The sequence below is a fragment of the Capsicum annuum genome, chromosome 10, assembly GCF_002878395.1.
Source record: "Capsicum annuum cultivar UCD-10X-F1 chromosome 10, UCD10Xv1.1, whole genome shotgun sequence".
Taxonomy (NCBI): Eukaryota; Viridiplantae; Streptophyta; class Magnoliopsida; order Solanales; family Solanaceae; genus Capsicum; species Capsicum annuum.
This window is the reverse complement of record NC_061120.1, coordinates 211,508,737-211,535,481: the sequence shown is the minus strand read 5'-3', so window position 1 is coordinate 211,535,481 and position 26,745 is coordinate 211,508,737. Positions and strand designations below refer to the sequence as shown.

At 31.4% G+C, this 26,745-nt stretch overlaps 2 long non-coding RNA genes across 6 annotated transcripts; both read right to left on the bottom strand.

The window, feature by feature from the left end:
• Positions 1-4,581: 4,581 nt before the first annotated feature.
• LOC107845134 lies at positions 4,582-16,243 on the bottom strand. Of its 3 annotated transcripts, XR_007045473.1 has the most exons (10): positions 16,064-16,242; positions 15,182-15,439; positions 12,483-12,541; positions 12,317-12,388; positions 12,175-12,243; positions 12,032-12,093; positions 11,889-11,948; positions 7,211-7,350; positions 7,093-7,131; positions 4,582-5,314 (listed from the first exon to the last, which is right to left on the bottom strand). It is a non-coding gene; the product is annotated as an uncharacterized LOC107845134 (long non-coding RNA). The 3 variants fall into 3 exon arrangements; XR_001666726.2 differs by having other exon boundaries at positions 7,093-7,350; positions 16,064-16,243; XR_001666725.2 differs by having other exon boundaries at positions 7,093-7,350; positions 15,182-15,471.
• A 5,777-nt stretch (positions 16,244-22,020) lies between these two features.
• LOC107856259 lies at positions 22,021-25,976 on the bottom strand. 3 transcript variants are annotated; one of them, XR_007045472.1, is made up of 6 exons: positions 25,739-25,976; positions 25,362-25,487; positions 25,162-25,262; positions 24,836-25,018; positions 22,598-22,674; positions 22,021-22,227 (listed from the first exon to the last, which is right to left on the bottom strand). It is a non-coding gene; the product is annotated as an uncharacterized LOC107856259 (long non-coding RNA). The 3 variants fall into 3 exon arrangements; XR_007045471.1 differs by lacking the exon at positions 25,739-25,976 and having other exon boundaries at positions 25,362-25,718; XR_007045470.1 differs by lacking the exon at positions 25,362-25,487 and having other exon boundaries at positions 22,598-25,018.
• Between the last annotated feature and the right edge of the window lie 769 nt (positions 25,977-26,745).

The following is a 26,745-nucleotide window of genomic DNA, read 5'->3' as shown; positions in this document are numbered from 1 at the left end:
ATATATATATATATATATATATATATATATATATATATATATTTATATGTATCCTATAAAACAATAACTTTATCAGTTGGTCTTGAGAATAAGGAGTGTCAATGTCAATAATACTAGTGCGAGAGAGTTAACAAATTCGCATATTGGACCAACGTATTTATTAAATAGGTCCCTATTTTAGCTCATCCAATATTATTTGGGTTAAACACGTAACTCAATGATTGAAGTGCGATAAGCAAAAAATGCATATTGAAACCTGTGTTGAGCAAAAGAATATTAGTAACAATTTGTATTTGATGTTTATAATCACAGTACGATAATTTTCTAAACTAAGTCTTGCCCATGAGGCAAGAGTTGCATATATGTTAATAATCTAATCAGTGCAATTAAAGAATAAACTTTTGCCTCTTGGGCAAAAGTTTTCAATTTAAACAGTATAGCATTTGTACAGTAATTTTTTAAACTAAGTCTTGCCCATGATGCAAGAGTTGCATCTATATTAATAATCTAATCAAATCAATTAAAGAATAAACTTTTGCCTCTCGGGCAAAGGTTTTCAATTTCAACAATTTTCTAAACTAAGTCTTGCCCATGAGGCAAGAGTTGCATATATGTTAATAATCTAATCAGTGTAATTAAAGAATAAAATTTTTCCTCTTGGCCAAAAGTTTTCAATTTCAATAATTTTCTAAACTAAGTCTTGCTCATGGGGCAATAGTTGCAAATATGATAATAATCTAATCAGTGCTATTAAAGAATAAATTGTTGCCTCTTGGACAAAAATTTTCAATTTCAATAATTTTCTAAACTAAGTTTTGCCGATAATGCTAGAGTTGCATTTATGTTAATAATCTAATCAGTGCAATTAAAGAATAAACCTTTGCCTCTTGGGCAAAAGTTTTCAACTTCAATAATTTTCTAAACTAACTCTTGCCTATGAGGCAATAGTTGCATATATGTTAATAATTTGATCAGTGCAATTAATGAATAAACAGTTTCCTCTTGGGCAAAAGTTTTTAATTTTAACAATTTTCTAAATTAAGTGTTGCCCATAAGGCAAGAGTTGCATATATGTTAATAATCTAATCAGTGCAATTAAAGAATAAAATTTTGCCTCTTGGAAAAAAAAATTCAATTTTAATAATTTTTTTAACTACGTCTTGCCCATGAGGCAAGAGTTTCATATATGTTAATAATCTAATCAGTGCAATTAAAAAATAAACTGTTGCCTGTTGGGCAAAAGTTTTCAATTTCAAATTTTTCTTAAGTCTTGCCCATAAGGCAAGAGTTGCAATATGTTAATAATCTAATCAGTGCAGTTAAAGAATAAACTGTTGCCTCTTGGGCAAAAGTTTTCAATTTCAACAATTTTCTAAAATCTTGCCTATGAGGCAAGAGTTGCATATATATTAATAATCTAATCAGTGCAATTAAAGAATAAACTTTTGCTTCTTGGACAAAAGCTTTCAATTTCAAGAAAAAAGAAAAGATCCTCATGATAGAATCTATGTCATAGAGAGGGATGTGATTGTTTTCATGTGGATTTGCAGGTATGAGAATATATTCAAGAATTGCCTGATCTAGCTGCAGACCAATGCGCCTCTCTAGATCAAACTTACAGGAAGTCGATGCTGATGCTGCTATTGTAGATTTTAACAAACTTGAAAGAAAAGCTATTGGCACTATGCTTTTCTTGGATTGTGTTGGTAGTAAGCCAACTATTGTTTCGATGATGATCCTTTGTCTTTTCTGCAAATACCAATCCAAGAAACTTCCTTTAACCAACCGAGGGTCCTTGATGAACAAGCCCTGAAGAGAATTTAAGGCATAATTTATCAAAATTCTGCTGATAATGTCTTGTTTAAGACCTTTTGTTTTTACTGCCGATAGAACTCTCTGAAAAAAATCCAGATTTAGCACCGTGAGTGATTTTCCCTACCAGTCTGATGGTGTCTCAGAATCAACGCACTGAATAGGTTTGGGTGGAAAATTATACTCTAGCTTTGATAAACCAGATGTTAGCTGCTCTTGACAGGCGTTGTTTGCAATCGTGTTAATTAACTGGCTAACAAGATTGACTTCTTCAGATACCGGTAGTAATATTTCATAGCGATAAAGAACAGATATCGAGTTGGATATGTTTGGAAATACCGCATCCTTAAGAATACCTCAGTAAAAATTTCCAGGTTTTTCTTGGAGATATCTTCTGTCATTTTCATGAACCTGGCTGCACATCTAAGTAACGCCACATTTGATATGGTAATCTCAACGTTCACTCCATAGCAGAAATTTGCAGCAAGTTCAAATGCATCAGATCTGCCAGGAAGACCAGTAAGATTGATTCTTGAAACCTTTGTATCCTTTGCCTCTAGCAGTAGCTTTCTAATTCTCCCACTTCATGAAATCAGAGGGAACTGCAAATAATGACAAATTAGCAATCACATTAGAAATGTATTCAAGATATTCTTCTTTCATTTTTCTTAATTTTAACACGAAGCACATAACTTAAGTTCTGTAGTTCTGTTTTTGGATCTGGCTATTGACTTTTCTTTTCTCCTCAACACAACTGTATTTATATCGGTAGCCTACTTATCGGTAAATATGTTACTACAATAATAGTATATCCCAAGTTCAGCTTACTTTCACCTCCCCAAAAATCAAATCAATATGTTAATTATATAATGAGCTAAAATTACTACAATGCATCAATAAGCTAAAATTACCACAATGACTTTTGATGATGAATTTCATACCTGAAGAACCCTTATAGCAAAAGTTGATTCTACGAATGTTTGAAAGTCGATTCTGGAATTTGGAAGAAAGAGAGGAAGAAAAAGATTTAACAGTTTGGACAACTTAGCCTCGGGCTTTAAAGAGCCATCACATGGGTTGATTCTGGAATTTGGAATAAAAAGACGAAGAAAGAGATTGAACAATGAATATTTTGGAGGAGGGTATTTTCGTCCAAAAAATATGACTTAACAAGTAAAGGCTATTTTAATAAAACCAGTTTATTTGGAGCTAAAATTTAAAAGCCACTCTAATTTGAGTCTATTTTTGAGAATAACCCAAAAACACTGCACATAAATATAATATCTATTGTGAGGCCCACTATGTACAAGTCAGTATTAAGTAACTCCAACAAATACTTCTTCTCTTTCTCCTTTAAGGGTATATTTGATAGGAAGGAGATTATTTCTCTTTTTGTAATGTATATAACTCCAATTTAAGAAAATCTGATTTTAGAATTACGTTTATAAAATAATAAAAGAAAGGAATGATAGTCCCCTTTTATTGAAAGTAGAGAGATGTTTTCCTTTTTCGTTATTAATTTCATGTTTTGATTTAAAAAAAAATAGAAAAGAAAACATATAAAGGAAAAACTATAAAACATACTATAATTAAAGTGAAAAAGAAGCTAGTGCTTTTACCCGTTAGCACTGCAAAGGTTTAGTATAGCTATATGAAAGAAAGTCTAATGTAAACAATCAAGAATTTCTTAAGTGAAAGTTTATTATTTAGCTTGTTGCTTATGGTCAAGTGGAATTTGAATGTTATTCTTGAGTAGGATTGTCAAAATGAGCTTATTTAAACTTAATTTTTTTTAGATTGGATACAGAGTAATTTAAACTTGGGTCAGTTTTGAGCCTATTTAAACTTAATCCGTTTAAAAAGTAATTTTCACTTCAATCCGCTTTAGCCCAATCAAAACATTTCTTGATAGCTAAATTAAACTTAAATTGCTTTTAAATCTGTGTGTCTTGTATCAATAGATTTTTCAGATATAATTCAAGGATTTGGTCTTCTTTCTCTCTTCATGTAGTATGAATTCAAGCCTTTCACTACAAATACTTTAATTCTTTTTCTTTTGAATTTCAACGTTTCATGATTTAATGAGTAATAGATTTTTAGCTGATTTTTTGTCACTTCTATGCTAATTAGAGATTTTTTAATGCTGGATTCTTATTATTTTTTGATAGGTATAAAGTTTGAAACTGAATTATTTCCAATTTAATACGAAAATGATTTGTGGCTTTGTGAGAAATAGGTTGTTTCTATTTTGTGTCTAAGTTGTGTCTTATCAATTTAGAGAAATCAATTTAATCAAAAGGTGTCTAGATTTAATTGATCTACTAAAAAATGCAACTTAATGATTCTACACAAACTAGATGGAGGAGCCCACGCCAGCGCCAGCCCAATAATTCAAGTGAAAAACACTTGTTTGTTCTGTTTTAAAATTTTAGATGTTCTTGCAATTTTGTTTGAAATAATTTGTATATTTTTTCAAATTCAATTTGAGGTAAAATTTGAAAAACATCACTCACCGGTATATGATTTTGAATGTACAGAGCTACGAGATTTTACCTAGGAACAAGAATTTTCCTTTGAGACAATACATTTTCCAAAATATGCATTCCTAGATTGTGTGTACAGCATAATATCTTCCATGAACGGCAATGCAAATGCAATTCAACAAATAACCACAAATTACTTAACAGTTTTGTCATGATTAACAAAACACAAAGAACAACAAATGTATCACCTAGCTAGATGTAGAAGCTTGTTCAACACAACCAAAATGAATAAAGATTTGAGTTTTTTTCCACAAAAACATAAAAGATTACATGTTTAACACTAAATTATCAAAAACCTCAAGCCTTTTGCCGTAACAGTGGCAGTTGATGAGGAAGAATTTCTCTGTTGGACCAGAAGTACAGCTTCAACTATCATGGACTTAAGATCATCGAGTTATTACATAAAAACAAATACTGAATATGGTTAATATGCAGAATACAAGAGAGTGGAGATGAAATTATTGTCATATAAAGTCAAGAATCCTTGAGGGGAAGTAGTACCTTAGCGGAGGTGACTGTGATAATGCATTGATCGAAATCAGCCTTGGCATCACAAACCATTTCCTCTTGTTTCTCTATCGCTAAATTTAAAATCTATACAAATTAAATCTTTCTTCCACAAAAGCTTACTTCCACACAATCAAAATCAATAAAGCTTGAATGTTTCTTCCACAAAAACGTAACCAAGATGACCAAAAACAAGAGAACTACCCCATTTCACGGGAAGTTGTTTGCACCTCTCTTGGAAGTTTATAGTTAACATAACACGAATTCATCGATGTCCAATATATTAAAAACCTCTCTTGGATCTTCCACGTATTTACACTTGTCATACATGTGAGTTAGTGCATCTCCGAGGAGCAAATCAGAGTGCTAACCGTATGTGATTGCATGTTGGTGAATGTTTTTTGCCTTAACAGTGTCAGCTGATGAAGAAGGACTTCTCTGTTGCAGCAGAACTGGGGATACAAAAACAGAAATTTGAATTAAATAAAAATATAATTTGTGTAATATTTTTTTACTGCATAATTAATTTAATGTAACTGCATGTTAATGATGTATTGCTGAAAAGTTTTTCTTAATTATTTAAGTTTCTTAGTACAGAAGTGTCATTAAATCTCTCTTCTAAAAAAAAAAGATAGCAAATATAGTCTTATCACAATTAGCAGAAAACTATAAGTACCAACTGCGTACGAATTTAGTTTTGAAGAGAGTAGTACTAACATTCAAATTGATATTGAAAAACTAGTTTCAGCATCCAATATACAATAATGCTGATAACAATCTAATTCCTCAAAGTTGAGATTCAAAAAACTAAGGGATCTATTATTTGAAGCTCAATCTTTAAAGTGAATGACTGCACCCATGAAGGGATAACTCTTTGCTTCACATAGCTTTAAGCTACAAGCGATGACACTTACTAACACTGACATAAATATATAAGACATTTTGTGCAGTCAACTTTAGCACATGTAGACAGGTCTAAAGTGAGAGTTGCTATTGAAGACATCCCATTCCCACTACAATCTTAAACTTATATAAGAAACTTTACCATAAACTGCCCTACACAAAGCTTGCCTTCACACTAAAAAGGTTTTAATCCATGAACGACATAGACGGTGCAGAATTTGTTACAATAATGGACCACACAAGGCATGTTGCAGAATACGAATATCTACTTTTATACATTGAACTCAAGAAAATAAGTCCCATTCCCTTGTCAATCCCAGCTCTATTTGGAATAGTATAAATAATCTGATTTCTATAATCCTACTCTGTGTCTATCAGAAACAACATCTCTACCCCACAAAGGTAGGATTAAGGTCTCCGTACATCTTACCCTTCCCAGACCCTACTTGCGGGATTACACTTGATATGTTGTTGTTGTATAATCCAACTCTATCCCAGTTGTACATTTTCATCATTTAAGCATAAGCATCCTCAGCTTTCTAACATTTTGAATAGTAGAAATGATCTAGATCTCTAACAAACTATCTCTAACCAATTTGTTAGTAGTTTTTTCAGAAAGTTCTAATACCAATGCCTCTAGTAATCCAAAAGTTCTACTTAATCATATGGAACATAGTTTCGGAAAAGTAAACTCAGCTCCAATTGAGTACAACAACATATTAAGTGTAGTTCCATACACAAACATATCACCTCGAAAATGGAATACAGAATTTGATAAAAGATGGTGGCTGTTGGGTTATAATGAAAAAATTTCTGTCAAAAATACTTGGAAATATGTGAGGCACAAGAAGAAGTAGCAGAGATACATAAGTTAATGAGTAGGAAACATTTGCCATTCAAATTTTCTTTCGTGGTATGGAGAGGATGGAAATGTAGATTAGTAGTGGATAGGGTCACAGGAAAAAGAAATGTAAGTATACCATCAAAATGCTGGCGTTTCTTATATCCACATCAACATAACAATATCACATTTATTTCAAACTTCTCCTACAGCCTAAAAACTGTGGAGAGTCTTTGCTAAGCTGACAAATGATTGCAAAGCCTTACTGAAACAAACTATTAATGTTATATCTGCAATATTGGTTTGGACTTTGTGGAAGAGGAGAAACACCATAAGATGACCGCTCAACTTAGCCGGCAAATATAGTATTATATGGTCACAACAGGGGTAACCGATGCAATAAACTTCCACAAAAGACGAACGACTTCTAAAAGCTGAAAATTTCAGCAACGTGGAAAGTAAAGAATTCTGGAGAGAAAGCAATACCTGTGGAAGAGATTGTGACAATGCACTCATCACAATCAGCTGTGGCATCACAAACCTTGATATGAGCACCTTTTAATCGAAGTTTCACTTTTCGCAATAATACAATGAATATTTTTACCATGACAGAGCAATCCAATAATGAAGTCCTCGGTTTTAGTGGCATCGCTATGACCAAGACCATGGGAAGGGCAGAAGAATAAATAGGGCATGTCTTTCCTGCATGCACATAACCTGGAAGCTCTAGAATGTCTGTGGTATCTAAATCACATAAATTTGAAATATTTTTGTTAGCAACTTTGAAAAGGAGAAAGTTGATGTAGCATATGTTCTGATGAGCTAATATAGCAACTCTTCAATTTTAATATCAAGTGGCAAAGAAGGTGTTATGTTGTGATAATTTTGTCCTATCGAAAGATCTTTGAGAATTAGGCATCAACTATTTTGATAATAATCTTTAGTTGGGAAAGTTGGGGGATATTTTAAGGTAACTCTTTTCAAAACGTAAAGATAATATCAATATATTTACAACAAAGCTTTTTGGATGATCTCATTGTAGACAACATTATAAGTTGATTGGTCATCATTATTATCTGCAGTAGGTGGCTGAATTAATATTTTTATACATTTGGAAGTTTTTTCTCTCGATAAAGCTACATATAATTAACCGTGGGAAAAAAACGGTTCTCATAAATATATACCAATATAATCTAATGTTTGTCCTTGTGCTTTATTTATTGTCATAGCAAAACACAATCGTATTGAAAATTGTGTTCTTTTAAACAGAATAGGTATTTTTTCATCTTCTGATGATAGTAATGGTATTCTCGAAATGAATACATGTTTATCTCTAAAATCACCACTTGCAATTTTACTAACATGTGTTTTGAAATCACAACATACTAATCGTGTGCTATTACATAAACCTTCAAAAGGATTTAGATTTCGTAATAATATAACAGGATAATTTTTCTTTAACATTAATTTGTGTGGAGGTAAGCCAGGAAGATTTATAATGTGTAAGAAATCCTCAAACTAAATTTGATCATTCGGTTCAATAGTTTCGTCAGTGGAGATGAATATCTTGGCATCTGTTTGAAATTGAGCTATGAGTTTATCATTTATCTCATCAACAAAGACATTTTTTGTAGTCAAGATAACTCTAGAGTCATAAAAGAAGAATCGCTAAAAAATACTTGTAAGTTTAGATATATTACCTTGAATAAGAGATCTCATGATTCTTTTTCAGTAGTGAAAGGAATAATGAATTGTTTTGGAATCTCTATTTTGTTGTCAATATTTGTTTTCTCTTTTCCATTTGCAATTCTCATTAGATATTCACAGAAATCAGGGTCATTTTTGGCACACATATTTTTGTAAGTCTCAATTTCTTAAGTTGGTTTCAAATTTTGGAGTTCAATATGCTTTGAGAGATAAAATCTTCTTTTTTTTTTTTCACTCCGAACGACAGGAAGCATTTGTCTAAAATCACCATCGAATACTATGACTTTTCCACCAAACAGTATATTTGTGTCTGTTAGATCTTTCATGATCAAATCAAAACCTTCAATCATATTTTTTTTTACATTGATACTTCATCCCATACGATTAGTTTTGCATCACGAATTAAAGATGTGAGAAAGTTTTGCTTACTAATATTACAAGAGAACTGCTCATCAATATTAATTGAAATTTTGAATCGTGAATGAGTTGTTCATCCTCCAGGAAGAATTGATGCCGCAACACCAGAAGTTGCTGTTGCCAAAGCTATAAATCCTTTGGATCATATGGTAGCTAATAAAGCACGATATAAAAAATTTTTACCACTCCCTCCAGGACCGTCAATAAAAAATGCTCCTGGTTTATTTGTGAAAACTCTTTGAAGAATTATATCGTATGCTCTTTTTTGTTCCACATTTAATTTCGTATGCAATAGTAGATCTTCTGTAGTGACAACAATGTTTCTTTCATAGCTAGTATCTTTTGCTTCTGATGCTATTCTTGAGTGCACGACATTTTCGGAAATAAGTTTATACTCATTAATATTGTGTCCCATACTTTGTAATATATCATTAATATGGTTCAGAACCAAGTATTGAATTTTTTTATATTTATATTAAGTAAATATTTAAATTCATCCGACATTGGATCTTCAAATTGTTCCCATAATTATTTTGCATTAGCAGGATTAGAATATACTAATATGATAGCAAATACACGACGTAAACTATAAGGCATCTAATAACATGTAGCCTCTAACATACATTCGACTAAGTTGTTATTATGATGTAACAATCCTTTTTTTTCAGCAGATTATTTAAAGGTTTCATAGTATTGTCCATTTACTTTTCGTAGATTCTCGTATAATTTTGGACATCTTACATTTATTAATAGAACTCTTAGGTAATATCTCTCTCCTTCTGTTGGATGACATGTGACAACACGATCAATATCTCTCTTAGGTAAGTCTTCGTGTCCACATTTTATACGTTGTCGAGCATACAAAATACTGGAGAAATTCTTTATATAATAAGTTGAGTTGTTTGGCATATTCATTTGTTTTATTCATTAGGAAAAATTTTGTTAACATTATTTTCTTAATCATAGGATTATTCATGATTTTTTCTAAGTTGTCAGCTGCTTTAAGAGAGATAAATTGTTGATGTGGAAGATGAAGTTGGAGATGGTAAACAAATGAATTCATTTCACTAATAGGAAAAGCAAATAAACGCCATGTGGCTTCTAGGGCTGATACCCATCTAGCAGATTGATATTCTTTTATTTCGTCTATTTCAACATTTATAGTATTTTGTACATTTTATCGTGTCCTTTGCATATATGCTTGTAAATATATTTGATGACTTTTATATCAGAACATATTTCAACATTGATATGACAATTAAATTTGCATAGCAGGTAAGGGTTATAAGGAACCACCCATGAGTTGTCAAGAAGTTGCTTTCTAATCTTAACATATTTATCAGTATTTTCTTTTGTTGTTTCCTCGACAAAGTTCTTTGGATATTTGAATTTGCAGAATTCTTTTTTCTTTATACATGAATTTGTAGGATTTAAATGGCCACAAGGACCATGCATCATATATTTTTTTAACAAGTATGATAAATAAGGATTTTCATCTGGACCAGGAAGTTCAGAAGAAACAATTTGGTCATACGATTCAGGAGTAAGTAACTTGAAATCATCACTAAGAATTAGAAGGAAATGAGCATGAGGAAGGCGCTTCTGAAACTCAATTGTGTACATAAATCCAACAACTTTATCAAATATGTTTCTTTTTAGTATACCCGTTTTTAGCTCTTCAACTTTTGTCTTGAATACTCGACTGATTAAGTTAGGTCTATTTTGAGCTTCATCACTTGTAAGAAGATGTTCTATTTCTACCCAAGAAGAATTACAAGTCATAGTTAAAAATATGTCAGGTTTTCCAAAATATTGAACTAATGCAATAGCGTCCATGTAACATTGACGCATATCTCTAGGACCGCCTGTAAAAATTGCTGGAAGGAACCTCTGTTTTCCTATCTTTGAAGCATCCTTGTCACCATGTCTTAGAAAATTAATAAGTCCTTGTAATGCATCACTTCTGAATAGATCTTGATTAGATGAGGAAAAATCTAATCGTTGAGTTTCAATTTTTATAAATTCATCAACACAATATTGTTGAAAAAGTCTTCCAGAATGTAATACTCCATTTGTCTCATTATCTCTCATTTGAAATTTATAACAATAGTATTCAGAAAAAGAAATATTATCTCTTTTTCGCTTTTCTTTTTGTAAAACTTTAGCTTCCATATCAAGTTATCTGTCAATAAGACACATATTTAATAAACTTGAAAGTTTTTTATTTTCACAGAGAGATTGGTTTCTTTTGTTACAAGTCTACACAACTCTTTTAATTCCACAATGCCAGCCATTTTGACCATAGAAAAATAATAATGGATATTGTAAAGGATCATAACAACCGTAGTAATAATTGACTAATTGACTTTTGTTGTTGGAAGGGTAGATTCGGATATGTGCTGCTGAAGTATTACTGTTAAGGTCTTGATCTAACCATATTGTGGCAACTTCTGAGACAGTTGGTAAATTATACACTTATTGATTTAACTTAGAGTCACACTTCAGTACTATATGAAAGTCCGGTAATCTAGGAACTTATATTAGAGATTTTAGGAAGATACAATATGGATTTATCTTCAGTATATTCATTAATTTTTGAATAAGTGATTGATTAGTATTTAGGAAGGAAGCCATACGATTTAACATTTCAGTGTCATCATCATAAATATAAAATTGTAGATTTTTTGGATTTTGATTTGAAGGTATTAAATCATCAATGAAATGGTACATTTGTCCTTGAACTCTGAAGGTGTAGATACCATGAAATCTATTTGCTAGCTCTTTGTCATATTTGACTCCAAGGGAAGTAAATGCAAACATGTTATTGTACATTCTAATGTAGGTACGAAAATGTGTAGATTCTTCAGTATCTTGTAGAAAGAGATTTAGTAATTCTATTGGCATTTCAATCGATGTCAATTTAACTGTACCATTACTGCAACAAAATCCTGGTGATTCATATTTAAATCTTTTTGCTTCACAATATTTACATGGAGGGACACTTTTTAAAATACTCACATTATTGGGACATTGTTTAATATTATAACAATGTATACTTCTTAACGTATTACCTGTGCAAATTGGTTGCAAGATACAAGATATAAGCTTGCAGAAGAATAAATCAATTAATGGAGTTTTAAATCTATAGCAAAGCTAACCTTTGTTTTTATTGAGTTTTCCTCGTGAAACACGCCGCTTATGGGGAGGCAGTAGTGCATCTAGTATAAATCGAACTTCAATTAATATAGAGAAAAAAATATACATAATTTTAGATTTTTGCATAGAAAATAAGCAGACGAACCTATGAAACCAGTAATTGTTGCCTCAGGTTATGTTGTTTAGTGGTTGTAGTTGACGTTGAGCCTGAAATAGGGAGAGTTCTAATTAACAAATAAATCATTTTTGGTAAAGAATAAAAATCAGTAGTATATACATATTGCATACCTACTTGGAAAGTTGAAAAGCAGCCAGCAAAATTGTTTGCTTTGATTGGCATAACTCGAGAGGTGTTGTCTGGTAGAATAAAAAACAAAGTGTCTTTAATATCATTAGACCAGGACTATGTGTATAGATTAATTCGACAAACCTGTTTCAGCCTGACGTGATATCTCAGTAATAGTAATTGTTGCCTCAAGGTCCTCGGGCTCAGTGCGTGTAGCTGATGTTGAGCGTAATATAAATAGAGCTAGAATTAGCACGGTATATCCTTTTTTGGAAAGAGTAAACATGAATAGTATGCACATGGTACATACCTATTTCAAAAGTCGAGAAGCAGCCAACTATTTACTTTCCTTTGCCTGGTACTTCGAAGCTGGTAGTTGTTACAACCAAAAACATAGGGTATTTAATATCAATACGTCAAGGCTACGTGTAACCAGCAACAAAGCAACACACATTTATTGTAACGACCTGATTTGTTGAACCGAAACGCTAAATGGTTCTCATAACCCCGAAGGACCACAAGCTAATCCATGACATAAGATAACATAATAATGCAAAAACATGAACTAAAAGGCCATAAGGTTCGATCATGAACATAACTGAATAACGTAACATCTATGTGGGGTAATAGAATACCCAAAACAAAACTGAAGTCTAAAACATGATAGTCCGTATCTAGTCTATATCTAGTCTGCATCTAGTCTGAAAGCCTCTACTGTCTGAAGAATCTAAATAAGGAGTTGATGGGACATATCCCCAACTAACTCCAACTAATAAGCTAATCAATGAGATATTAAAAATCATTATGTCCTCGAAGGATGAGGACTCACTTCTACTCTGACTGCTGAATCTAGAATCTACTACTGATCTGGAACTCGTGTCTCTGAACCTATGGTGTAACATAAAAAGAAAGAACCATAGCACAAATATGTCAGTAAAATGGAATGTACTGAGTATACATATGAGGTAGGCTATATGCAAGGGTTTGCATGCATGATCAATACCAACTGACTATCTAACATGAATATGAGAATGCACAGATAAATATGCAACTGTAACTAACAACGTGATAACATGATACCGATACCATGGTAGAATGACTACCGAGTTTGGATACTGATAACATGGTATAACTGATAACATGAATGACTGTATCTGAATATAACTGATAATATGGGTGACTGTAGCTGGCAGTTTTGAATCTGATGGAACTATCTGAGTTCTGTACTGTATCTGAGTTGACTGTATCTGACAGTCCTGAAATCTAAAGAACTATCTGAGTTCTATTACTGAGACTGATTGACTATATCTGACAGTCCTGATTCTGTAACATAAAACTGTGGGAAGTAGTATCTAACTGACATGCCCCAAAGGTGCTATGATAGCTGAGCTGAGGTCCAATCTATGCCCTAATTGGAAGGGTGTCAATACCGCTCCACTGGTAAGGAAATCATGTGAGTAACCCTCATATAATCGGTAACTCTAGCGAGAATGGTAGGAACCCTCACATAACAGGTTAAACCACCTCATCTACCCTTATATAGCAGGCTACAATGTCTCAACCTATGCTAGCTATATAGTTTTGGAACGCAAGGATTGCTTCTAGGAATCACACCCGCGTATAACAGGTGAGTCCCCATCCTTGGGTTCACTTGGTGCTAATTCCTACTCCCATCTGAATGGACATTGAACATGATTTATTGAACTGAACTAAGCATGGACTGAGTTACTGAATTTTTGTGGCTGACGGAATACTACTGATATCTGACAATTGATTGAGTCATGAGATCATGGAGATTTTTCCTGAGTCATAAGACTATCTGAAGTCTAAGAGTTCATAGCTTGACTGAAAGTATCGTCAAAACATGACATGGGTCTAGGAACACAGCTAATATTTCGGGTACAAGTACCCCAGGACTCGATGGAAGGAAACTAACATGACTTGATATTCTTGAATACATGATAATCACCACAATACGTTTATTAAAGCATTTCATCAAACGACTAATAGGCATAAGCTTGTACATTTATGGGGATTTTCATGATATCATGCTAGTTAGGAAAATTTCCTTCATCTAGGTATTTTATCAAACATATGGCAGGCATAGTACATGTAAACATCTTGGTATAACAATTAAACATCATGGTTCACTTCCAATTTCATCATACAAGGTTTTAGTCATGAGATTTCATAAATCTTTATCTATACTAATCAACCCACATGGAATTTATCATCAAATCATGGAATAGAAATCAATTCCTCATTTATCAACATGAAAGAGAACATACAAATCATGAACACATGAAGAAAATCCATAACTTGTAGTTGAAAAGGGATTCTTGGACTTCATGGACGAAAAGAGCCCATGAATAAACACTATGCATACCTTAGATCGTGATTTAGTGAAGATTGATGGTGAAAACTTCCTAAATTTGAATCCCCAATAGAAACCATAGTTTGTTCTTGAGATAAACTTTAGAGAAACTAATATGTTTTTGGTGAAAAGTGGCTGAATCACGAGTTAAAGGGATTATATAGGGGTAGAAAGTTGACCCTTTTAACCCTGGATACGTCATTAAATTTTTAGTAAAATTTCCCGAGTTGGGCCCTTGGCGCGACGCGGCGCTATACCGTTGTGTCACTGAAAATTGACAATTGAGAAACTGCATAGTGGCGCGACACGGAGCTATCGCGTTTCCACCTTGTATCATGGAGCAACACTGGAATTTGACAATTGTCATTTGAGCTATCTCCGCAAAGCGCTGAAGACTTAAGTCAAACACTGTCTCACTAAAAAGGCTCTAACTCTTCGTCTGGGTGTCGGATTTGGGCGAATTATATATCGATGGAAAGCTTATTCAATTTCCCACGTGATAGGAAGTGAAAATTATGGAAATACCATGCGTATAAGAATGAATTCTTATTTCAAAGAAAGTTCTAACATCCTTGAGATGATTTTCGAGCTAAGAAAAAGCACGAGTATTACATTTATACATTAAGTGAGAAAACCTGTTTCGCCGTGAGGAGATATCTCATTGATGGCCACACCTCTCTGTTCAGTTAATTGAGGTTGAGCATTAGGTAGTGGAATAGGAGAATCAGTCTGAAAATTCTGGTTGTTGGATTATAGGCGTCTTGTTCGTTGGTGCAACAGAAGAGCCTTTCTTTTTTCAGGTGGTAGTTGTCTGTATAGGTAACGCCGTCTTCTTTTTTATAGCGCAAGATTTCTCTGTTGAGTATTGTTGGCCTTTTTTCTGCGAAGAAAAGCTGTAGAGATGGTCTTTTAATGCGCAGGCATACTGCAAGACAATAAGAATTTCATATCGGATAATAAGCTAATGCTTATAGACAACATAACAGCAAGATACTAGATTAATATTAACTATCTGTAGCATCGCAGATAAATAAGACCAACAACTTGTGTAATTGGAGGGAATTACTATACTATATTTTTGGCGCTTTTCGGGAAGAGCTTACTCAGTTATATTTGTAACTGGGTATGTTAATGACCATCAAAATACTCCAATTAGCTGGAAAAAATGAGGAAACTACAACCTAAACTTGGAATCCAAACAACCAGCTTCAATGGAGAAATCTCACAAACAGATAGAGAGCAAAAGTTGCCTCAAATCAATAAACCAAAGAATAAAAGAATGAATCCAAAAAGATAACCTCACAATTTATTTCCCCCAAAGTATCTGGACATTCAAACAATAAAATCACAAATACAAGTAAAATAAAACCCATGATTTGAAAGACAAATAAAGAAAATAAAGAATGACCCACCAATTTTTCACCAACAATTCGCAAGAAAAACCAAGCATTCCATTGAATAAGCTCAAATTCAAATTAAAGGAATCATAATTAAGCACATAATGAGAAGAAACAAACCTGAACTGAAAAGTAATTCTTGAGAAAATGTCGATATGCTTGCTAAAGGAAAAGAACAACGGAGAGAATGAATGTTGAAGCAGCTGTTGATATACAGTGAAGACACGCATATTAGTACGAACAAGCCAGCAACAATAAGGCAATGAAATTACCCTAATGTCCCTCAGGTGAAGCATTGAAATGACCGAATAGCCTTATGAGGAAGCACAAATGACAAACGTCTCCTGTGTGCTTCACTCATTCTTATATATAGTAGGAATAAATGGTCATTATTCTACTGTTTTTCTTCTTTATTTTAATATTCCATAAATCTTGTATTTTCTTATTATTTTGTATCTTCTTTTGTAAATTTTTATCGCTTATTATAGATCATAAAGATAAAGCTTCTATTAGAGAGGCTCAAAGAGCTTTACAACCTCATCAAAGGAGACTCCATGTTCCTTTATCTCTTAATTCTGGTTATGCAATATTTGGACAGGTCTTTGAAGAATTTAATTAGGTATAGTTCAATTGATATGATTGATGTGTTGCAGAAGTAGCAAAATATGTATCTAATTAATGGTTAAGTTCTTATCATTTTTCACCAATATACAATCTATATATTTTGTACATGCATTCGCCGCCAATAATTTTTTGACATTGATGCGTAGAATATAGAATTTTCATACCTCAAAAGTTTTCTTTCTTTTTTTCCCCTCTCAATACCCCCAGGGAACTCCGTAACCACTACTCTCCAGGCGTGCATTGAATAAATCCTCCACATTAGACAAGTCCAATGTAACGAGTTTGACTGAAAGGCATTGACAAAGAATAAATTAATTCCTGACTTCTCTTGTGAGAATTCAAAAAATTTGAATTCAAAATGAGATTTTGAATTGTGACTTCAAATTATCAAATATCTAAAATTTGTAAAACTTATATTTAGGTTCCCCATTAACATTATCTCATTAGATTCACAAGCCATGTGCTTTCCTTTTTTCGTTCATTCATCTAATTATCACTCGACAGTTCAAAACTTATCAGTATAAAACTACGTTATTTGTCCTCATTTACGTATCTCGCTGACACTAACCTAATGTTCTGCTTACTTATCTTTAACAAACATATTTATATTCAACTACATGATAGAAGTTCCCTGCCAATCGTCACTCGACAACATAATTCTTGATTAAGTTGTTTCTACGTTTTTAGATGCTTAGTCTCGAAATGAGAGGTTTAAATGACACACATTGGCATACATTTGGTGTTCAAAAGGAACTAACTTGATTAAAATGAAATTTCACAATAAAAAATCATGTCTAGTTTAAAAATATGTCTGATATACTTCAGCTAACCTTTTTTCTTTAATTATACAACACTTAACTTGGATTGGTCTAAATTAATGCTTCACAAGTTAAAATCTGAAACATAGAGAAAATAGTGAAGAAATGATAGTAATAAATTTGTGTTAAATTTCGAAATTTATAATAACATATGTAGTGAAATATCATAAAATAAAGTTTGGAAAGAATAAAATACACGCAGATATTATTTCTATCTTTCATGTAAAGCAAATTAAAGCAATATTTAAAAAAGTATAGACAACATAAATCTCATTCTAAATGAAACTAATCACATAAGATTCCGAATTGATTTTCTCTCTCTCAGATTTGAGAAAATACATATACATGGCAATGTGCCTCATACGTAACTCCAATGTATGAGGAAACTGTTTCTCCTTAAATTATGGAAATAAAATCAGATTTAATTTTTCTCTTATCTTAATAACAGCGGTAATTAATATTCTGATTTTGTGGATGCTTAAAAATAGTAACTGTAATTCAAATTAAAAAAATATCCTGAAACATCTCTCTTCATCTCACTCAAAAAAATCAACATCTCCGCCGCTAGTTTACGGTTGTCACCATCGTTCGCCGCTACACTTCTCTTCCTCATGCCGTAGAACACACAAGGGTGACTAGACGCCAAGATTGACATTGTTTCTCGTTCCCCTTCCACTATCGCCACCACCGGTGCCATCATGAACAGTCAACGACACCTTCACCGCTCCACTACTCTTCCTCACACCGGTGAACACGCAAGGGCGACCAGCCGGCAAGATCAACGTTGTTTCTCATTCCTCTCCCACTAAAGCTGCCACCGGCGCCATCACGAATAGCCAATGGCGCCCCCGCCCCCTCTTAGTGTATTTATTTTTTAGTAAAAACTTGCACAGTATTGTATGAGAAATTATAATACATTACCCAGTTTGAATGATATTTTGACATTGTTTATGAAATTTACACATATGAGAATGTATTACACATTTTTTTTTCTATTTATGATGCTAGTGTTATATGTATGATTACACCCCCAACAACATGTCTATGTGTATGCGAATGTACTATATTTTACTTTCTATGAATGATTTATATTTAAATAAAAATATTTCACATTATATGTATGAGAACGTATTATACTTTACTTTATATATATGATGCCAGTGTTATATGAATAATTTACACTCCAACAACAGTATGTGTTACATGTATGAGAACGTATTATACTTTACTTTCTATGTATGATGCAAATGTATTCATTTTTATTATACTTTACTTTCTATGTATGACATTGCAAAAGCAGATAATTTGATAAAATCATACATCCAACCAAAAAGGAGAAATAATTTGGATATTATAGTTCAAATCAACTTTCAAGTTGTCGACTATAGAAATAATTGGATCTAATTTTACTTTCATAATAATTTGCAATGTATATTATAGTTCAAATTAAGGTATAGAAGAAATAGTGGATCTCTCTTCTATAATATAGAACAAATTTTAATGACTTAAAATAAAATGCATTATTTAATTTTATGAAAATTTATTATGAAATAAATTATTTTCATAATAATTTGAAATAATAGACCAACTAATTATTATGAAAATTTATTATGAAATAAATTATTTCCATAATAATTTGAAATAATAGACCTTATTTGAACAAATTTGAAACCCCCCAAATCACATAACTTGAAATTATGCGTAAAATAAGGAGTGCAATAATGGAGCAAACATCGGACTAAAAATAGCAAAAAAATCAGATATTTTGGGATATATGAGTTAGAAGAGAGAGAAAGTATAAAAGGAAGGGATTCTATGTAATTAATATGAGATTTTTGTAATTGCTTTTCAAATAAGGGATTTTATGTAATAAGTAATAGTTACCTTGTGTATATATGTAATTTTTTCTTTAAAAAACAAGAGTCACAGCCACACAAGTTAATAAATTTGTTTTATATACATAAATGTGTTCTTTAATTTGACTTCAACTTTCATCTATGTCCTTCAATTTTGGGTATGCACAACTGTATGAGTGGACGTTCGATACTTCACTTTGGGTTCAGTTTTTTATTTCATTTTTTTGGTTATCGGTTATAAAATTAGGAGTACCGAAAATCGAACCGAATTAGTTTAGTCACAACAAAAAATGGGTCAAATCACGGGGGTTAAATTTACGGTCCCCTCAAAATATAATTTCGGCAGTTCCTAAAACTCCCACAATATGAGCCGTCATAAACAGTTTGCGGCAGTTTTTTTTCGACCCCCATAATTAATTTGCGGCGGTTGCGACCCCCGTAATTAATTTACGCCGGTTATTGACCCTTGTTATTCTGAATTTATTTTTTTTATAATAAATTTTTATTTAAAAATTGCGGGGGTTAAAACCTCCGCAATTTTTTTTAAAATTTAGTAGGGCCCATCAATTTTGAATAACTAATTATAGATTCTACTTGAAAAAATTGCAGAATGTAGCATACTTAAGACTATAATTACAATAAATAACAACACTTTTGTAAAATTACAGTTTATAGCAAGAGTAGCATTATTTTACTCATTAACTAGGCAAGTGCATGTTTTACTCTTACTACTTTATATTTTTCTATTTTTACTCCACTATTTCACCTCCCCCAAATATAATCATATCTTTTACCTCTCTTTTTTCATCTTATTTTTCTTAATTATTTTATTTATTTTTATTTTTTTATTTTCACTTTGTTTTCTCTCTTCTATTTCTCTTCCTTTTTTTTCTTCTTTTTTTTCTTTTTCCATATTTGAAGATAAAATTATCTCCATGATCTTCAAGATTTCAAAATAAAACATCATTACTGTCTTTCACTCTTTTATATCTCTACCTTTTTTTTATTAATTTTTTTCATCTTATTTTTTTATTTTGATTTCTTTTTCTTTGTCATTTTTTCATTCCACTTTATTTTCTCTCTTCTATTCCTTTTTTTTCCTTTTATATTTTTTTTTCCTTTCTCATATCTTTTTTTTTTTTTTTTTATATTTTCTTTTTTTCTAAAAAAACATTTACACTTATATTTTTCTTTCTTCCATTTTTTTTCTTTTTCACTTCTTTTTTTTTGTTTTTTTTGTTTTTTTTCCCTTTGTTTACTCTTCTATCTCTAACTTTTATTTTGAAAAGATAAATATGTATATCACATACACATATTTAAAAAATATATAAAATATAAAGCCATACAGATCTAGATATGTATTTACAGTACAAAACATACATATGCATTTACGAAATACATATCATATTCATATTAAACAGTAACAGACATAACTATACTATATATCTTCATATGTATTTGTGGAATAAAATGGTGACTCATATAAAATAAGAATATACATATGGATCAGTTATGTATTCTGTAAATACATATGCAAAGCTAAATGTATTTTATACGGTGTTAAATTTGTCTTTGAACTGTACATTCTATGTCATTTTAGAGGGTAACATATGTACTTATTTATTTTATTTTACTGTTTAAGATATATATCACATATTTTTTTTTATTACCTATATGTATATGTATATAATTTTCATTTTTGTTATAGAGATTTTGTGTCCTATATGTTTATATATAAATGTGAGTCAGATATTTATTTTTATAAATACATATACAGATATATATGTATGTTTTTACCGTAAATACATATGCAGATCTATATGTCTATTTATTTTGTATATATTCTGAATATATATATATATATATATATATATATATATTTATATGTCTATTTATTTTGTATATATTCTGATATAGATATTTATCTTTTAAAAATAAAAGATAGAGATAGAAGAGTAAAAAAATAGAAAAAAATAAAAACAAAAAATAAAAATTAAAAAAAAAAGAAGTGAAAAAGGAAAAAAAGAAGAAAGAGAAATATAAACTAGAAATAGAAGTGTAAAAACAAAAGAGAAAAAAATTAAAAAAGAAGAAAAAAACAAAAAAAAAAAATGAGAAAAGGAAAAAAAAAAAAAAAATGAAAAAAGAAAAAAAAAAAAAAAATTAAAAAAAAAAAAAAGAAGAGAAGTAGAAGAGAGAAAATAAAGTGGAAAGAAAAAGAAATTAAAATAAAAAAAATGAAAAAACTAACAAGAAAAAATAGTTAGGGATATAAGAGAAAGATATTTTTGAAAATTTGAAGATCATGAAAATAATAATCTTTCATATTTGAGCTTGATTTGGAAAAGGAATCTGCTAATTTAAATAAAAGTAATTTATGAGAATTTAATTAGATGAGATAATTATTGCTTATTTAACTCAACTAATTTGAGTAAAACAAGGGCAATAAATCTTGTTGTATATGTATTTGTATAGCAACCGTTTACTTAAATACAAAATACAATTTGCAATTTTTCGTAATTATGAAACTGTTACTATAAAAGTTACAATTAAGGCTTTATAGTTGCTATTTTTGAAATTTTTTCATTTTAATTTTAGCTCAAATTTAATTGTTCTTTTAGGCATAATCTACAATCCAATATTTTTTCAATTCATATATCATTAATATAACATTAGTAATTAAACATTGTAATTGACAAGCTTATCAAAAATACATTGAACATTAAAATTTAACATATCAAAAAAATTTCGAATAAATTGAAAGTAATGAAGGCCAACATCAGTAAACGAAGCCGAGGAATCAAGATTGACTCATGGCATGATTAAAAAAAATCCTCACAAACCAAGTCGATTAATAGGTAAAAAGGAAAAATATTTAAATTAGTCTCAAAAATTGATGAGCTCCAATTAAGCAGTTGCAGCCTTGCCCTTTTTCTTCTATAGTTTCTTCATATAAAACTCAAGTTCTTTGCCTTCTAAGATATACCTGTAAATTGCAATCAAATATCATGATATACCTGCAATAATCATCAATTCAATTTATACAAATGCATATTATATTGTTAAATTATCTTAGTTAATCTAACAATTATTATATTGTTCTATTATTTTGCTAGACCAGAAGTTGTTAGTACTAAAATTTGCCTAGCATGTTCACTTATTTTCAATACCTCCTTTCCCTAGTCATCATAATTGTTTGTCACATAACATTCATTTGTGACATGCCTTTGACACGCTCTTCGAGTGAAATTCTTTTCTTCTGTTTTGTGATATGGCTATCCGACTGAAAGTCTCCCTCTTATCAAACAAATAGTCTGGACTCTTTACAAGAAGAAAGAAAGAATAAGAAGACATACCGTCAGAGGAGACTGAATGAGGTTTGGATGTTACTCGAAGTGAAGCCAACTTCTCAACTAAGGTGCGCTTTACATCACTGGCATAGAAGAATAGAACACACATTAATGAACATACACATATTAGTGAACTATTTTATATGAAAGCAACAAAGTAGTGAAGATGCTCAGTGAGAAACTATTTTATCCCTGCTCAAGAGAATTATCCAACTCGGACCTTACCCCTACCTTGTGTAACTAAGACTCAAAACTCTATGTTACTTCATAAAATAAGGTTGATCACATGAACCTGGTTCTCTAACTTTGCCCATAAAAAAAGAAGAACCTGGTTCTTTGATAGATTATCTTAATTACCACAATTCCCCTGTTCGACAAAAGTAACACTTGTATACAATAATCAGATTGTAGCGGGTATAGTTTAGTAGAATAAGTGTGATCCGTTCTATCATCCTTAAATGCTTAAAGTCAATTATATGCAGATTTTGTATCCTATCCAATTACTGTGTCACAAGTTAAGAGTAATTAAGCAAAACAGATGCACCAAATCTAAGAGTAGAGAGAAGTAACTTTGTCAGCCCCGACTATATAGTATATAAATGTTGAATTGAATGATTTTTGTTTTTCTTTTCAAGAAAATACAAGCAAGATATGAAGAGTTTTTCAGGTTGCTGGCCTATAAGAAATTTCAGATCACAAAGGGAAAAAATTATCACAACGACACAACCTAAGAACGTCCACATAATTCATAAGATGCTTGGGAAAGTGGCAACGCTTGACAGAAAATGAATTCATGATTTTGAAATAGGCAAGTCCATAAATTAGAACCTCTTTCATACCTTTTTGTTCAGATAAGATAGATCCTGATTGATAAGATTAAACAAATTTATTCAATGTAATCTCTACAGAAGAAGCTAAGGTATATATTTTGTCTCATATGCTGTGTACTTGGAAGCATCATATAATGTGCGAACTAAAGAGAACACTAAAGAGAACAAGATAGAGAAGGAAAACTAACTAGCGAGATGATCCTTTACCACAGATATGCAACAACCATATAATCAAGAAACCTAAACAATGAAGATCAATTGTAGTCATATGAAAGAAACAAAGGTTAATCAACATTACCACTCTAACATGGACAAAGTACAGTAACTATTGACGTCTCTCAAAGATTAGCGTAATTAGCAACACCACTCTTACTTCAAATCCTTTTGAGTAACTAGTTTGAACTCCTAACTTACCAAATATTCCCTTGATTAATCTATTCAGAGACATTCTCCTACGTTATTTCAAATCCCTCCAGGATCACCTAACGTGTTAGTATTGTTACATGCTTTCAGATCTTCCAACTTCCTATCACTTTGCTAAAGCTAATGAAAATCCCAACTTTTTAACCAAGCTACTGCAAAATATTCTGTGCTTATTCACTTTGACTAGGAAAAAAAAATAAAGATCCAGGAAAGGGATGATATGTGTTTACCTCCAAAATATAAGTGATCTCAAATCCAGTCAAATCATTGAGGAAAAAGAACATGTAATAGAATAGCCAAATAAACCATATTAAAGAAAAATAGGGTTGTTACTCTGTGAGCTGCAAACATAAATACGTACGGTGCCACCTTTTTGCCTTTCCATTACTGACACGACGTGTGAATACCATCAACATAAAAGTATGAAAGTTGTACGTATGAATTTATAAAATTGATGCAAACATTAGGTCAGGCAGAAAACAATTTAACAGAGAACTAGTTATCCTTCTTTTTCAAGTTAGATATCAGTATTTCTTCTTTTCTTTCTCTACCTTAAATTGTTATTCCACTCCCAATAAGAAAATGTCTATTTGATATATAAACATGTAAACAAGAACGAACCGACCTTTACACTCTCTAATACAAGATTTCTCTTAGTCTTATTTCTTAAAAGCTCAAAAGTAAACATCTTTGGTGAATACTTTAAATGCTACAATTAATTTTTGAAATGGACCAAACATTTTTTGTTGTTTGAAACTATGCAAACAATGCGATTTTGAAGCCAAAGTAATGAGAGAAAAAGAAATGCTACTAACAATCGAAACGCAACAAAAGTTGCCAGGACATTTAGCAAGAACATCTTTAGATAATCAACATAAAGGTCACTGTAAACCTGAAACAAGTAAATTTGATCAAAGCATACTACGATAATACACAATATAAATAATATAGCGTGTCCTCGTAGTGAAAATGGAAAAACTGTAGGACAAACCTTTCTACTACGGAGACTGTACCATGGACCCTCAACCACAATTTCACTGCCATCCATTGTTGGAGTCCCACATCGGTGGGTTAAAGGGTCTTTGGTCTCCGTATATGGTCTTGGGCAATCCTCCCTTCATGAGCTAGCTTTTGAGGTTGCGTTAGGCCCAAGATCCATTTCTTTATCATCCACCTAGAAATTAAGAGATACAAAGAAGAAAATTTTGACAATGTCATAAGAATGAGATATTTTAAAAAGAAAATGAATTAGAGAACAATGAGATATTTATATAGTAAACACTAATATAAGAATATGACTGAAAAATGAGCAAGCACCTTAAGTTTCAACTTAAGCTTGTCAAACTCTTCATCTGTCAAAATCGGATTCCCAGATACCTAAGCCATAAAAGCTTTCAAAAATATTTATTCATCGGCACCTACATTGAGAGGAACTTCTGTTATTTAAAGGTCCATATCGAAGACATAAAAGACCATACTGCAAAAGTTTAGACGATTAAATGAAATTGTTTCTATACTTAGCATGACAACGTTGCTCCCTTCCCACATAAGTTCTTCCTTGTGATTATTAAATTCCTCATTCGACATTATGACTTTTCCTTCATAATAGAATGACTGCGGTACACAGATAAGACAGACACATTCTGGAAGAAACAAAGGTTAATCAACAATGAAGATCAATCAAGACCCCCAACCAGTTCCTGTTCTACTCTCAATAAATATATCATAGTCTCTCAAATTGCTAGTCTCTCAATAAAACCAGATCTACTAGCAATTTTGTTAATTGAGTTTGAATTAATAAAATTGCTAGTAGATCTGATTTTATTGAGGAAATGACCGGTATTTCTTAAATTGGGGAAATTTCTTAAATTGAAAAAAAAGAAAGATAACTCACTCTAAACAATGGTCAAAGCGGGAAAGGAAATGGCTGGAGACCTCCCACTGCATATCTCCCAATGGCTGGAGCTGGATAATACTATGGCCGGCCGTACCTCCCACTGCGAGAAATGTTTTGTTCTATGAATATTAGAGAGACAAATGTTTTTTGGGGAAAAAAGGAAGAAATTTTGCGGTATTTTTTGGGATGTATAGTGGGGGTTAAAACCCCTGCAAATTATATAATTTGTAGCATTATTTTTGGGGATAGATAGCGGGGGTTAAAAGCCCCGCAAAGTATATAATTTTTTAGCGGTATTTTTTTTATGAATAGAGGAGGTTAAAACCCCCGCAAATTATATAATTTTTAGCGGCACTTTTTTAACCCCCATATTTAATATAATTTTGTAGGGGTTAAAATAACCTCCACAATTATACACGTTTTTTGTAGTGAGTTTGGTTCGATTTAGATAATTCAGTTCTATTTCGGTTTACTAATTGTGGGCCTGTTTAATAGGCTAAATTATATTTGTAAATCAAACTAGTTTAACTTTCTTACGTTAAAGAAAAACCAATATAAACTTAGAAAGTCTTCTAGGTGACAAATGGAAATAATCACCTCCAATGGAAAAATCAGATGGAGGACTATATATTAACTTTCGGTTGCAAAAATCAATGCAAAAAGTAACTCATGTAACTAAAGCCTAAATAACTAATGCGCCTAGATATTATAAATATTCAATAATAAATATATATTACATATATATATATATATATATATATATATATATATAATACTTAAAAAAAGAATATTAAAAATTTTGATTTTTTTCCATTTGAAGCGAAAATCGAATTACGTCAACCTAAAAATCAAAAACCAAATCGAAATACCAAATTTATAAAAAAATAAATCAAAATTGAACCGAAAAATCAAAAAATCGAAACCACAAAATCGAAAGAATTCGATTCGGCATTTTATTTTTTCACTATTTATGCCCACCCCTATGCACAAGTAGGCACTTAAAC